Genomic DNA, 13,412 nt, shown 5'->3' on the forward strand with positions numbered 1-13,412 from the left:
TAGGAATGCCACTTTGAATGTAAGTCAATTCCACCTAGTTGAAGGTGTGTGCAAAGTATTGTGCCCATCGGATATGCTTTGCATTGTCGATCAAGCATAAAACACCATTTTTGCCTTAGTGTCATGCACAACCATAAAAAAACACAATCCTAGTTGTGTTATTCAAACAAAGTACTTATCGGATGGGAGCTCCACTTTGCACGCAAGCTTTTTTCAACTAGGTTGAGGTGCGTGCAAAGTATTGTCACCATCAGATATGGTTTGCATGGTCGATCACGGATTATACAACGTTTCTCTAGTAGTGATATGCACATCCATAAAAAAACACGCCCTTAGGTATGTTATCTGACCAAGTACTTATCGGATGGGTGTGCCTCTTTGAGAACATTTCAATACCACCTAGGTTAAGGTGTAGGAAAAGTATTGTGCCCATCGGATATGCTTTGCATGGTCGATCGAGCATTAAACACCATTTTTGCCTTAGTGTCATGCACATCCGTAAAAAAGCACACTGCTAGGTGTGTTATATGATCAAGTACTTATGCGATGGGAATGGCAATTTGAATGTAAGTCAATTCCACCTAGTTGAAGGTGTGTGCAAATTATTGTGCCCATCGGATATGCTTTGCATTGTCGATCAAGCATAAAACACCGTTTTTGCCTTAGTGTCATGGACAACCATAAAAAATAGGGTCCTAGGTGTGCTTTGCATATTGGATATGCTTTGCATGGTCGATCACGCATTATACAATGTTTTTCCTGTAGTGATATGCACATCCGCAAAAAAACACGCCCTTCAATGTGTTATCCGATCAAGTACTTATGCGATGGGAATGCCACTTTGCATGTAAGTCACTTACACCTAGTTGAAGGTGTGTTCAAAGTATTGTGCCCATCACATATGCCTTTCATTGTTGATCAAGCATAAAACTCCGTTTTTGCCTTAGTGTCATGCACAACCATAAAAGAACACGGTCCTAGGTGTGTTATTCAAACAAGTACTTATCAGATGGGGGCTCCACTTTGCACACAAGTCCTTTTCAACTAGGTTGAGTTGCATGCAAAGTATTGTCAGCATCGGATATGCTTTGCATGGTTGATCATGCATCATCCACCGTTTTTCCGGTAGTGATATGCACATCCGCAAAAAAACATGCCCTTAGGTATGTTATTTGACCAAATACTTATCGGATGGGTGTGCCTCTTTGAGAAAATTTCAATACCACCTAGGTTAATGTGTAGGAAAAGTATTATGCCCATCGGATATCCTTTCCATGGTCGATCGAGCATGAAATACCATTTTTGCCTTAGTGTCATGCACATCCATAAAAAAACATGCTGCTAGGTGTGTTATCCAATCAAGTACTTATGCGATGGGAATGCCACTTTGCATGTAAGTCAATTCCACCTATTCTTGTGCCCATCAGATATGCTTTGCATTGTCGATCAAGCATAAAACACCGTTTTTGCCTTAGTGTCATGCACAACCATAAAAAAACACGGTGCTAGGTGTGTTATTCAAACAAGTACTCATCCGATGGGGGCACCACTATGCACACAAGTCCATTTCAACTAGGTTGAGGTGCGTGCAAAGTATTGTCACCATCGGATATGGTTTGCATGGTCGATCACACATTATACAATGTTTTTCCAGTAGTGATATGCACATCCGCAAAAAAACACACCCTTAGGTATGTTATCTGACCAAGTACTTATTGGATGGGTGTGCCTCTTTGAGAACATTTCAATACCACCTAGGTTAAGGAATAGAAAAGGTATTGTGCCCATTGGATATGCTTTGCATGGTCGATCGAGAATTAAATACCAGTTTTGCCTTAGTGTCATGCACATCCATAAAAGAACATGCTGCTAGGTGTGTTATCCAATCAAGTACTTATGCGATGGGAATGCCACTTTGCATGTAAGTCAATTCCACCTAGTTGAAGGTGTGTACAAAGTATTGTGCCCATCGGATATGCTTTGCATTCTGGATCAAGCATAAAACACCGTTTTTGTCTTAGTGTCATGCACAACCATAAACAAACAGGGTCCTAGGTGTGTTATTCAAACAAGTACTTATTGGATGGGGGCTCCACTTTGCATGAAAGTTTGTTTCAACTAGGTTGAGGTGCATGAAAAGTATTGTCACCATCAAATATGCTTTGCATAGTCAATCACACATTATAAAAAATGTAGGGAGTATGGAATCTCTTCGAATCCTCTAAAATGCCAATTCTTGGTCACACGTGAAGTAAGTCTTGGGGGACACAATCTCTCGACATGGGATTGCAACTGGCATCAACAAAATAAAGATCATCATGGAACTTCCCCCCCTTGCTAAATGCCAAGGGAATTCAAGTCTTCGCGGGACATGCTAGATACTATAGAAGATTCATACTAAGTTATGCCATGATTGCAAGGCCCCTATATAATCTCCTAGTCAGCTTCACCTGGATAGAAGAATGTGAACAAGCATTCGAAACCCTCAAGTGGAGATTTTGATCACAGCCCCTATTCTAATGGCACCAAATTGGGACATAGACTTTCATGTACATACTGACGGTTCCAATTATGCAGTAGGGAGTGTGTTATGTCAACCCAGAAAACACAACAAAGACTACCCAATATACTTTGCAAGTAGAGAGCTAAATGATGCAGAGGTGAATTACACCACAACAAAAAGAGAAGCCTTTGCAATGATCTACAGCGTGAAGAAATTTTGACACTATCTATTGGCTACTGACTTTATCTTCTACAAAGACCATCAAGCCTTATTATATCTTGTGAATCGGCCATGTACCACTAGCCAGGATCACTTGATGGCATCTACTACTACAAGAATTCAATTTCAAAATCATGGTAAGAAAAGGAGCTCAACATTTCATTGCCGATCACATGTCACGATTGAGGATAGGAGAAGATGACCTACCAAATGCCCCATTAATTCAAATAGACGATGTGCCTGATTGGTGTACAGACATCATTGGGTACTTAATTGAGCAGAAAGACCATCTCTTGAAATAAAAGCAGTGGATTCTAGGAAACTAATTCTAAAAGTTGCACCCTATTTAAGGAGATGTGTGATGCCACATGAGATCATGCTAATCCTCAGTGAAGCACATCAAGGCATTGCAAGTGGACATTTCCAAGGGGAAGCAAGGACAAGAAAAGTCCTTCTCATAGGATACTAGTGGCCAACACTTTAGTCAAATGCCTATGAATATGTCAAAAGCTGTGATGTATGCCAACGAACTACTAAACCACAATACAAAGACTTCAATCCCCTAACAAAAGTCATTGCACAAAAACCCTTTGAAAAATAGGGGATTGATTTTGTGGGTCCCATCCATCCAGTAGCAAAAGGAACACAGGCACGCTACATCATTGTGATCACTGATTACTTTACCAAATGGGCCGAAGCTAAAGCCATTAGAAAGACAGATGCTAGAAGCACAGCAAGGTTCTTGTATGAGAATGTGATCACCCGATTTGGATGTCCCATTGAAATTGTGTGAGATAGAGGCACACATTTTGTCAATGAGGTCATCCACTCTTGTCTGGCTTTATGGTGATCCATAGAAAGAACACACCATACTACCTCCAAGGGAATGGACAAGCTGAATCCACCAACAAAATTTTATGTATTGTCCTCACCAAGGTAGTAGAACCAAACCATTTTGATTGGGCAGAGAAACTAAATGCAGCCTTATGGGCATACAGAACCACACTGAAGGTCAGTACAAGAAATACACCTTTTCAATTGGTGTATGGCCTTGAAGCTATGGTCCCACTAGAATTTGCAATACCTAGTCTATGCATAGCAATACAAGAACGTATGGGAGATCGTGCATCATTGAAAGAAAGACTCTACCAATTAGAGAAGCATACAAAGACCAGATTAGTTGCTTACCATGCCATGACAACAAAAAAACAAAGAAAGAAGGCATGGTTTGATAGAAACCTCAAAGACAAACACTACAAGGCATAGGCCCTTTTTCGATGAAAATACCGACGTTTTTTACACTATATATATTTTTTTGACGGGTGCAAAGGTCGTTATTTATGTCGCTATAAGCGGGAGGTAGCAAGCTAAGGGTGTCCACTTTCGGACCACTTGCGGGTGAGTGTAACACCCCCTCGAGTGAAAATACAAAGGTTTTGCTTCGGTGTGAAATACCTCAATCGAGGTATTGTCTCCAATGAAATACGCACACGAGGACAACCAAACCAAGCCAATACCTCGATCGAGGTCGTAGTCTTACTTTCATCGAACCGAGCCTATACCTCGATCGAGGTATTGTGGCAAGCCACCTATACCTCGATCGAGGTATCGTGGACAGATGACATCGCTCGTGTCACATACCACGATCAAGGTATAGGTCATCCGGCATGGCAGATGACAATGTACCTCGATCAAGGTAGCGTGGCAAGTCCAATAACCTTCGATCGTGGTGTGCTAGACCAATGACTTGGCCACATGTCAAATACCACGATCGAGGTATATGGCATCCGACATGACAGCTGACATACCTCGATCGAGGTATCGTGGCAGCTGATATACCTCGATCGAGGCATGCTGGCAGTTGACATACCTCGATCGAGGTATGTTGGACCGATGTGTATGTGGCATGTCAAATACCACGATCGAGGTATTTGGCATCCGACATCGTAGCTGAAATACCTCGATCGAGGTATCGTGGCATGTCTATACCTCGATCGAGGTATGATGGAGCGATGTGTATGTGGCATGTGAAATACCACGATCGAGGTATATGGTTTCATAGCTATTATGCTGGACTGATGGATGATGTCATGTCCAATACCTCGATCGAGGTACGTGGTATCTCGATACCTCGATCGTGGTATTGAAACCCTAAATTTTCGTACATAAAGAGAGGGACCCCCCTCATTCTCCATACCTCGATCGAGCTCCTCCTCATCGAAATTGACGGAATTGCAAGAGCGACGGACAAGGACCGATGCACAACGACGGAGCGATGGAGATGGACGGAGCGAGAGATTCCAGGTAAGTTTTTTTATGTACCTTTTTTTTTTGCAATAATTTATTTAAATTTTAGTTTATATGAATTGTATTTTAGTTATAAAATATTTCAAAATTTAAAATGCATTTTAAACATTTTTTTAATTAAATTTTTAATTACGTAAGTGTTTATTTAAAATGTCAAAATGTATATATTTTATTTTTTAAAATTATCATTTTAAAAAAAGAGATTAAAGTAGTTTTTATGTTAATTTTCAAATTAGTGCTTTTTTTATTTAAATAAAAAAATGTTAATTTTTTTTAAAAAAAATCATCTTTAAGAAAGAAAGAAAATAAGAGTTTAAGGTAGGTTTTATATTATTTAAGTTAGTGAAGTTTTTATTTAAATGTAAAAAATGCATAAATTTTGTTTTTTAAATTCATCTATTTAAAAAAAAGAGATTAAAGTAGTTTTTATGTTAGCTTTTTTTATTTAAATAAAAAAACGTTGAAATTTTATTTTTAAAAATCATCTTTAAGAAAAAAAGAAAATAAGAGTTTAAGGTAGCTTTTATATTATTTAAGTTAGTGAAGTATTTAATTAAATGTAAAAAACGCATAAATTTTATTTTTTAAATTCATCTATTAAAAAAAAAAGAGATTAAAGTAGTTTTTATGTTAGCTTTTTTTATTTAAATAAAAAATGTTTAAATTTTATTTTTAAAAGTCATCTTTAAGAAAAAAAGAAAAAAAGAGTTTAAGGTAGGTTTTATATTATTTAAGTTAATGAAGTTTTTATTTAAATGTAAAAACCGTATTTACCTTGTTTTTTAAAATCATCTATTAAAAAAAAGAGATAAAGTAGTTTTTATGTTATTCTTCAAATTAGTCCTTTTTTTATTTAAATAAAAAAACGTTTAAATTTAATTTTTAAAAATCATCTTTAAGAAAAAATGAAAATAAGACTTTAAGGTAGGTTTTATATTATTTAAGTTAGTGAAGTTTTTATTCAAATGTAAAAAACGTATTTACCTTGTTTTTTAAAATCATCTATTTAAAAAAAAAGAGATTAAAGTAGTTTTTATGTTAGCGCATTTTTTTTTTAACGTTTAAATTTTATTTTTAAAAATCATCTTTAAGAAAAAAAGAAAATAAGGGTTTAAGGTGAAGTTTTTATTTAAGTATAAAAAATGTATATATTTTGTTTTTTAAAATCATCTATTAAAAAAAAAGAGATAAAGTAGTTTTTATGTTATTTTTCAAATTAGTCTTTTTTTTGTTTAAATAAAAAACGTTTAAATTTTATTTTTAAAAATCATCTTTAAGAAAAAAAGAAAAAAGAGTTTAAGGTAGCTTTTATATTATTTAAGTTAGTGAAGTTTTTATTTAAATGTCAAAAACTTATATATTTTGTTTTTTGAAATTGAATCTATTTAAAAAAAAAGAGACTAGGGTAGTTTTTACGTTATATTTCAAATTAGTGCTTTTTATATTTAAATAAAAAAACGTTTAAATTTTATTTTTAAAAATCATCTTTAAAAAAAAAAAAAGAAGAGTTTAAGGTAGCTTTTATATTATTTAAGTTAGTGTATTTTTTATTTAAATGTAAAAAACGTATATATTTTGTTTTTAAAAATCATCTATTGAAAAAAAAAGAGATTAAAGTAGTTTTTATGTTAGCTTTTAAATTACTGAAGTTTTGAATTAAATATAAAAACGTTTAAATTTTGTTTTCAGAAATCATCTATAAAAAAAAAGAGAATAAGAGTTGAAAGTAGCTTTTATATTATTTTTCAAGGAGTACGTGACTTAGTGTAATCAATCAAACAAATAGGATGATTTGAACAACACATTCACGTACACATCATTTTCAAATCATATGGTGCGAGAGGTTGATGCAAGGAGAGGGTAGATCATGTGGCTAGCAATCCCTTTAGGTGGCACGTGAAACTATAGAAATAGGAAACTAGGGAATCCCTTGTCATGAACTTTTGCAAAAATTCAATCAAAATTGGCCAGCTAAAAGTTTTCATTACACAGATAGATTATTAAGTCCCATTGAATAGAATATTAATTTTCATTACCCAAATAGAATATTAATTTCCATGTGTTTTTTTGTGCATGCGCCAGCCGCCGCGTAGGTTTTGGCACCACTGTTCATATGCAGATAGCGATTTTGAGAGCTGAGATGAGGGCACTGCAGGATGCTAGGGCACCCCCTCACTTGGTTGCAAAATCATTGATGCTCTAGGTCGATTAGACACAGTTGAGGACGTTTTGGATACCTTTCAGGCACAGGCTAAGGCAGAGATCGGTGGTCATGGCTTGGATTGGAGAGCCATTCGAGAGTTGTTTAAGTATGAGTCACCGCACAGGCAGGCCTTAGAGGATATGTTTTGGGATGGTCACACTGAGGCGATGCGACCACGATCAGGGCAGCCCTTTTATATTTTACGTTGTAGGCACCCCATCATAGTAGCACACATTTATCTGAGATATCTCGCTGCGAATGGTGGTTGATTGCCTCACAACCGCCAGATAGCGAGGAGGGGAGGCTACCTTAGTACTCATCTAGGATCAGGAGCGGGACATGGTAGGATGGGGCATCAGGAGCATTAGACTGCAGGTGTTCGGCGTCGACGTGAGGCACCAGAGCTGCACACTATCCGTGCACTGGCATTGTGAGCTGTTGGAGGACGGATTATGGGGGATGTTCATTCAGTGGCCTCATCCTTGCACGACATGGTCTCTGCCCTATCAAGATCACTTTCGATTCCACCTCCCACATCTATGGAGCCTCCCACATGTACACCACCTCCCACATCTACACTGCCTTAGCATGAGTTGGAGACTTGACACGCACGGATTGCAGAGTTGGAGGCATTGTTGGCCGAGTCTAGGGATGAGGTTAGTTATTCTGATTATTTTAGTTTATTTTTTTGTTGCGTGTTTTGAATTGAAGTTTTTTGGTTAATTCTCACCATGTATGCGACATGTTTGCATTGAAGGCTATTGCATCAGGATATGAAGTCTCGTGTATGACTGTTGGAGGCAGATTTAGAGGAGCAGAGGATTCGGACACGCATAGCCTACCATCGAGCGGAGCACTATATTTTGCAGTTGAGACATATTAGTCGTGATCCATCTCGCCATAGGATCGACCCCAGTGTGCGACCCCAGTGTGGTCTTGTGCCCCGCTCCTCTTGTAGCTGTGCCGACTAGGACACCCATAGATGCACCAGTCATAGCTAGGCTTCCTACCGCCACTTGTGTCCTTTGCCACGAGGAATTTGACACCGTAGGGTGGTTTGGACTAGGGTGCAGCCACATCGCACATCTCCATTGCATGACCCGCCACATGGTGGCATGATCAGTGTGCCCTGTATGCTTTGTTGACATTGATGTGGCCACATACAGAGGACTAGGCATGGATGATCTATATCCTGGTCATCGCCAGGCCATTGATCCATTTGCCCACATGGTCTTGACAATGCACTACAGGGAGGAGGCACAGAGAGATTTGTTGCAGCAGGAGGGTGCTGATACGTCAGTGGTTGCAACTTGTGTTCCATGATGCTTCTCATATGGTGATTTCATGCCAGGTGATGGGGCATGAGCAGAGGAGGCACGCTGTATTGAGCGAGAGGTAGAGCTTCAGATATCATTGCAATAGTGGGTGGAGCAGCAGCTTGGGTGCGGGCCCGAGACCAGTGTCTTCTACATGTAGAGACGATTACTTGCGCTGGATTTGAGGCACGAGTATTCGCTGATGCACGACTTTGGGAGCTGAGGCGCACATACATAGAGGAGGCGAGGGAGGCAGAGATGGCAATGGTGGCTCGTGCAGCATGCCCTCCTCTTCATCAGGATGAGGCTGGCCCATCTGATGCAGGAGATGAGGCTAGCCCATCTGATCCGGCTTTGCCTGAGGGCACACAGCGGACGGTTGGGCAACGGGTCATACAGGAGCCACGTCAAAGGATGACTAGAGGATCATATGTGGAGTTATCAGATTTTGATTCAGGATTATTGTTTAGGCTTCACACATATTGTTTAGGGATGCACTTCTGCACGATGATGATGATGATGTACACATTCATTTTGGTACTTTCATGATATTGTTCTTACTTTTATGATGTATGAGCATTTTGGTACTTTCATGATGTTCTTCTTACTTTGTTTATCTCAGTTTATAGTTTGTTCAAATATAACATAAATATTTAAAATTAAGAGTATGATTTTGAATTTTAGATATCTCAATTCACACATCTAATACATAAGGTATTTTAAAAACAATGCCATGTGAAGTAATTGTAAACATTAAGCATTGAAAAGTTGTTCCAATATAAGCTCTCTCTCTCTCTCTCTCTCTCTCGTGCTATGAACTTTATCGTTTTGAATATCATTGAATTTTGTATATATCAATGCTTGCAATTATTACACTAAACCTAAGAGCCATGTGAAGTTTCATCCCCATGTGCATATTTAAAATTAGGAGTATGATTTTGAACTTCAGATATCTCAATTCACACATCTAATACATAAGGTATTTTAAAAATAATGCCATGTGAAGTAATTGTAAACATTAAGCATTGAAAAGGTGTTCAAGTACAAGATCTCTCTCTCTCTCTCTCTCTCTCTCTCTCTCTCTCTCTCTCTCTCTCTCTCTCTTGTGCTATGAACTTTATCATATGTCCACGTGCATATTAGATATCAATGCTCCACTCTTGTGTAACTATGCGAGAACCATCTAACTCTACTTGTAAGCCCCCCATATGAGGAGAAGGCATTTGAGTAGCTCGGTTATCTGGTAGGTCCTAGTTTGGACACCAAATGGGGGCCATGTGTGGCCTGATGGCTAGACAGCTTCAGATGGAGTTGGCACACTGCCAACTAGGCTACATGCAAGTGTGAGAAGGCAGACTGCACTGAGGGTAGACGGAGCATTTCCTGAGGCAGCCCACTCTCGAGTTGCAGGGCCCGTTTGGAGCCTCAGATGATCGCGGATGGCTGTGGGCCGAACGGTAACCGTAGGTGAGTTGCTCTATTTTGCGCACCAGTTCTATCGTATGGTTGGTGGTTTATTTCAGGACCGTGACCCCCAGTCAACTATTTTGGGTGGACTGGGTCGGTCATCCAATTGAGCCTAACCAACTACGACTGGTGGCTATAAAAGAGCAAGCCCATGAAGCCCATTTCATCATTGGCTACAGCAACATTGATTCCTTAGCATTCAGCCTCCGTCTTCTACTGTTTCCAACACACCATCGAAGCTTCTTTTATAGGAGTGCACGGCTGGGAGGTAGCGCCATCTATTGTATTAGTTCTACAGTAATCAAATTTTTTATTCTCCATACTATCTTGTTTTCTCTCTTGCGTACGAGATCCTGTTATCTGTTGAGCATAGACGTCGTATTATTTTCTTACATGGTATTAGAGCTTGGACTCTAGCAAGAAGATTTGGTAGTGTGTTTTTGTTTGCGAGTAGATTGTGAGAGATGGCCCAGCCCACAAGACTGTGAATCCCACCGTTCGGCAAAAGCAAAAAGTTGGACGGATCTAACTATCCTCTCTGGAAGTTCAAGATGAAGACCATCCTAAGCGCATATGAGCTTTGGGACACTGCTACTGGGTGGATGTGAGGCCGGTTCCGAGACCGGATCCAGCCAATGCAGGACAACAGATAGTACCAACTACGGATGAGATTCTCACGTGGACAAGAAGAAATGCAGATGCGCTATGTTTTATTGTCTGCAGTGTTAGTGATTCCATCATGGCGTTCATTCAACATGTCACCACAACATTCTTGAAAAATTAGTACGAGACCACGAATCAGATGGGGATTCAGAATCTGGAGACTCAAATCACGAATGAAAAATTGTCTAAGTCTGAAGCGGCAGAGAAGCTCATCACCAGGGTGAAGAATCTGCGCGATCAGATGACTGCAATTAGCATCACCATCACCAGCGAGAATCTAGCACGAAGGTGCATATAGATTCTCCCACCAAAGTACGATAGTCTTGTTATGGCGTTGAATATGCAGAATAGAAATTCACCCCTCAACTTTGAGGATTTCAGCGTGATGCTTCTGGAGGAGGAGATGCGTCAAAAGATGAGGACTAGAGAAGATTCAGCTTTCTGGACCGGATCAAAGAAAGGTAAGGGTAAGGACTCTGGTAACCCATCTTCTTCTGATGATAAAAAGAGAAAGAAGAAGATCAAGTGCTTCTATTGCAACAAGGCAGGGCACAAGTAGAATGAGTGCCGAAAGAAGATTGCAGATGAGAAGAACGAAGTAAAGAAAGAGTCCAGCAACAGCACGCAGGCAGTAACAATAGAGCTGTTCGTCACAATTGAGGAGATTTGCACAGAGGTGTTTCATGTACCTGTGGATGAACCTTGGATCATTGACAGTGGTGCATCACTCCACATGACCAGTCGGAATGATTGGTATACCTCTCTATAGCCGGTAGGGAATGACATCATGGTAGCAGTCGGCAATGATGCAAAATGTCCAGCAAAAGGAAAAGGTATGATTGCTCTCAAGTCAAATGGAGTTGTAAAACATTTGTCCGATGTTCTTTATCTGCCAGATATCAAGAGGAACTTGTCCATTTCTGCGATCATGGATCGGGACCTCAAAGTTCAATTCGATAAGAATGGTGCACAGATCCTGGATCTTCAAGGAAAGGTCATTGGTAAAGGTACACAATGCAACAACATTTACGAATTCTCAGCTTTCAGTGCTCCAGTGGATGTGAAGAACACTAAGCTGTGGCATGAGAGGTTTGGTCATCTAAACCTTAGTTGTTTGAAGGAGATGCATAAAAGTGGAATGATTGCAGACCTACCAAAACAAAATTTTAGTATTCATATTTAAAATTGAATTAAAGTTAAAGACATGTGGCTCAATGAGAGGAGAGAGTTTCATGTTGTCCCACAGTGCTACCTGCCTAATAATCAAATCAAGGAAAGTTAAAACATCTTACCATTGTAGGTATGAAAATATGTCACCAATAGTTTGCATAAATTATATTCTTAAGCTCAAAGAAAATCAAGCACTCAATACTCTTATGTGAAGCTTGCATGATGGGCAAGTAGCATCGGCAGGCATTTCCTAAAGAGGCCAGCAGGGCAAAGGCTCCTCTAGAGCTCATTCACACGGATCTTTGCGGAAAGATGGAGACGGAAGCTTTGGGTGGTTCCTTCTACTTCATGATGCTGATCGACGACTAAGTAGAAGGATATGGATATACTTCCTGAAGACGAAAGACGAGGCTTTCAGTAGGTTCAAGAAATGGCATGTAATGGTCAAGAAAGAATCGGGGAGAAAGGTGAAGAAGCTAAGATCAGACAGAGGGGGAGAGTTCACATCGACTGAATTCGAAAGTTACTGCAAAAGTCACAGAATCAAGAGGCAGAAACCCCCGCCACATACATCACAGCAAAATGGAGTAGCAGAACGCAAGATGCGCGTCATCTGTGAAATGGGCTGGAGTATGATGAAAGGGAAAGATTTGCCAAAGACTTTCTGGGCTGAAGCATGTAACACTACAGTTTACATCCTCAATCGTAGCTATACGAAGGCTGTGAATGGGATGACTCCACTGCAAGCTTTTTCTGGTAAGAAACCTTTAGTTGCACATTTCAAAGTTTTTGGATGTGACTGTTTTGTGCATGTCCCTGATGCTACCAGAACCAAATGGGAACTGAAGAGCCGAAAGTGTATATTCTTGGGCTACAGTGAAGAGGCAAAGGGTTACCATCTCTATAACCCTGTTATTAAGAAGGTAATTGTAAGTTGCGATGTGATCTTCTCAGAACGGCCGCATCAATTGGAGAAGGATGCTTCCTTCCCAGACAACCAAGACTAGGATATCCATCCAGTATCGCCACCAACAGCAAACCGAACTCCCCCAACGGTGCTTGGGAGGATTCAAGACAAAGAAGATGAAGAAGAGCCTACAGAACCACAATGACAACGGCCATTCTTGAAGTGGGTAAAGCAGCTTTTGGATGGCAGAGAACCTCTAGCCATTAAGGAGGAACCATCCGAGCACCACCGGTCCAAGAGATTAGAGGAGCAAAGAAGAGCACAGGAACACCTGGTCAACTATGCTTTGATGACAGAAGTGATCCGTGCTGATGAACCCAAGTGTCTTGAAGAGGCACAGGGTGATGATAGGTGGATGGAGGCTATGTAATCGGAGTATGGCTCCATAATGAAGAACAACACTTGGGACCTTGTGGATCGACCACCAAAACACAAGGTAATCGGAACCAAGTGGGTGTACAAGACCAAGTACAAGTTCGACGGCACGTTGGATAAGTACAAAGCTTGGCTCATGGCAAAAGAATTTGCACAGGTACATGGTTTTGATTATCAAGATACTTTTGCTCCCACAGCTCGACTAACCACGATTCACAGTGT

The sequence above is a fragment of the Dipteris shenzhenensis genome, chromosome 28, assembly GCF_047967505.1.
Source record: "Dipteris shenzhenensis isolate YYH24624 ecotype China chromosome 28, Dip_SZ_1.0, whole genome shotgun sequence".
NCBI lineage: Eukaryota > Viridiplantae > Streptophyta > Polypodiopsida > Gleicheniales > Dipteridaceae > Dipteris > Dipteris shenzhenensis.